Raw genomic sequence first — 3459 nt, 5'->3', positions numbered from 1 at the left:
TGACTGGGGTTGTGGCTACAGTGGAACCTTGGCTGCTAGGAACTTTCGGAGGCTGCCAACTAATGTCAGTTCTCCCAGTGGCGTCACTAATTTTTGTGGCTCCGTAGACAGTCATTGCTCCTCCAGCGCCTTCGCAACTAGAGCCTTCACTTTGAGCTCAAGACTAGTCTCCTGGTCTCGGCCATGTTTCTTATACATATGCCTATCCTCTTCGAATCCTTGCTTCCAGGTCGTCCTTTTCCCTAGCCCCCTGGTGCGGCCTATGTGCTCCTTGTTTCCCAAGCCAAGGCTAAGCTCGTCCCTCTCTCTAGAAGGATTAAATGAGCCCTTCTCCTTGTCTTTAGCATATTTCAGTATCCTTGATACCGCCTCTTAGGTCTCCAGCTTATCAAACTTAAGATTACTGCCGGATGATTCTGTACTCCTCGCATATATCCAGTTCCTTGAGCGTACCTTCAAATTCATCACATCGATATTCCCAGCAGCTATGGCCTCTTTGTCCATCTTCCTAAACTGCTCTTCCTTGGCATAGTAGCCACTAGGGCCTAGATGATGGTGGTGTTTGTTCCTCTTCGCCAGCTCGGTGTTACGGGCACTGAGCTCCAATGCCTCCGGTGAAGTCTTCTAAGCCACTAGCTCTTCCCATTGACTAATAGTTATTTTGCTGAACTCATTGAAGGGAGTTAACCCCTTTTGGATATACTTCGTGTTGAGCGTTGACCTCCAACGTCAAAATGACTCTTCCATCACCCTGATAGCATTTTTTTATCAATTCATGCTTACCCTCCAGAAATCTAAAATTAACCTTCAGCTGCCTATCCCATAGTGCATTCTTTGTGTTCTCTGGTACCTCCTTCCAGTTAGGGATTGCTGGGTTCAATTTATCTCTTACTAGGGCCCCGATCGCATTACAGAATTTTCCCCTTAATTCCTTCGGCTCAAGGATCTCCCCTGCTGGCCCGACCTCTGTTATCACATAGCATGCCTTATCTGGATATAGATTTCCTTTTCTATCCCCTCATTTCCTCTTAGGCTTGGTTGTCGTGGTTGTGTCTTGAGTTTGTGGAGCAGAGGCATCGTGATCCGTCTCTGTGGCTGTTGCCTCTGCTCTCCTTTCCTGTACTCTATCTTGTCCAGCAAGATGTAGCGGACGTCGATGTCGTCTTTTCTGAGTTTTAGGAGGGACCTGTATATACGATAGGTCAAAGTGTTAGCAGAGGTAACATAGCCAAAGCTTTAGCAAAATTTACAAGCTAAGGCTTTTTCCCTACCTTCTCGTTCGGGTCAAAATCCTTGTCCAAATCTTCCTCCGTTGGCCTCCTTCTGGCTTCACGTGGGAAAGGATCCTCGGGACTTTCATATCCCTCTTCTGAGTCATCATCATCATCATCCTCTTCTTCTTTGCCTTCAGCAGCCTCTCCTGCTCTTCCTTCTGCTCCCCCTTCCTTCTCATCACACTGCTCCTGAGTAAGCATCACTTCTAGATCCTTTTCTAACTCGTTATTGAACTACTCCTGAGTTAGCTGGTCCTCTAGTGCTTGCTCCTCATTGGTTGGGTGCTCATCATGCTTGGGGCATCGGGCTGCACTGTCTGGTGTCCATGACATTATTTCGCGCTTTATTCTAATAGATACAAGAAAGTGTGCTTTAGGTACGCGAGAAGGTATAAGAAATAAAAAAGGGCTATAAACCAAAGTAGTCCTATAAAACAACAATATATCAAAAAAAGAGTAGTGGCAGTGGTAGAGGCCTCAGAAACATGTCAATCATCATCTGATCTTGAACTTGGAGCATCAAGGCATCATAACAGAGAAGAGAGGAGAAGGTAATGTAGGGGCGGCTGCTAATGATGCTAAGTTCCTCACAAGTTCTTGATCATAAGCTCATATTCCATATAATGTATGGACTTGGACAATTTTATCATCGGCAAAACAAAGGAGAGGAGAGGAGAGGGGAGATTTGGCAAATAAACTAACAGCTGCTTAGCAAACAAAGTGCAGTAGATGATGGCAAAAGATAGGACAACAAGTCCTGGGCGAGTCCTGGGAGATTTGGCAAAACAAGCAACAGGAGCCAACAGTTAGTAGCTAGAAGTAGCCACTTAGGAGTAGTAAGTAGAAAGTAGTTGAGTAGAGTAAGTGTAGCAGTAGAGTGGTAGTAGTAGAGTAAGAGCAGCAGTCACTTAGGAGTAGTAGTAGGAGCATCACTGAAAGAAAGAGCAGCAGTAGGAGTAGCAAGTATAGGGAGGAGGAGTAATAGGAGTAGTAAGAGGAGGAGTAGTAGGAGTAGTAAGAGGAGGAGTAGGAGGAGGAGTAGTAGGAGGAGGAGTGGTAGTAGTAGTAGTAGTAGTAGTAGTAGCAGCAGCAGCAGCAGCCACTACACACTAGCAGTATATAAGCAAAAAAATAGAGGAGTAGTAGTAGGAGCAGGAGGAGTACTAGTAGGAGTAGTGGTAGGAGTAGTAGTAGTAGTAGTTAAGTAGTAGTAGTAGTAGTAGCAACAGGCACTACACACCAGCAGTATATAAGCAAAAAAACAGAGGAGTGGTAGTAGTAGAGTAAGAGTAGCAGCCACTTAGGAGTAGCAAGTAGTAGTAGTAAGTAGAAAGTAGTAGAGTAGAGTAAGTGTAGCAGTTGAGTGGTAGTAGTGGAGTAAGAGCAGCAGCCACTTAGGAGTAGTAGTAGGAGCATCACTGAAAGAAGAGCAGCAGTAGGAGTAGCACTTTATAAATGTGACAGATTATATAGCACTTTATAAATGTGTCAACAAAAGTCAAGTCTAGTGCTATAATGAGTTTAAGTGGAGACCAGACTAGATGAGTCATCTCATTTCACAGGTGCTATAATGACAGATTTGATCTTATCATACAGATTAAAGCTGCATAAATAGCACCAGACTAAAACTTGCTATAGATCGACACCTGAAACAGCTTGGTAAACAGAACAAAGCAAAGAAATTTAATGCCAATAGGAAGGGGGTCAGAACTGTTTAATAAACTTAACAAAGCAAGCTAACTGAAAGGTGGCTTTCCTTCAGAGTTGAGAACTAAGACCAAACAGTACTAGCTTCTGATGCATATGAGACCAAACAGTACTAACTGAGTACTAGCTAACTAAAAGGTGGCTCAGATCCTCTACACAACTGATGCAACCGATGCATATGAGACCAAACAGTACTAACTGAGTACTAACTGAGTACTACCTAACTGAGTACACACTACAGAGACACACGCCCTTAGTTTTGCTCTGATCCTCGAGGCTCTGATCTGTCGACACATGCACATTTTTCAGAGTTCATACCTAGACAAATAGGGTTGCATGCCAACTAGAAACAATGATTCATACATGCTACCGATCCTTAATGAAACCAACCAAGTGCAGGTACTTTAGATAAAACATTTCAGACATTCACTAAACGCGCTTAAAGTAGCCTATTAGAAGAAAGTCGTGTTCCCCACAC

Source organism: Miscanthus floridulus, chromosome 13 (assembly GCF_019320115.1).
Source record: "Miscanthus floridulus cultivar M001 chromosome 13, ASM1932011v1, whole genome shotgun sequence".
Lineage (NCBI taxonomy): Eukaryota > Viridiplantae > Streptophyta > Magnoliopsida > Poales > Poaceae > Miscanthus > Miscanthus floridulus.
The sequence above is the reverse complement of the archived record's forward strand: the minus strand, read 5'-3'. Positions refer to the sequence as shown.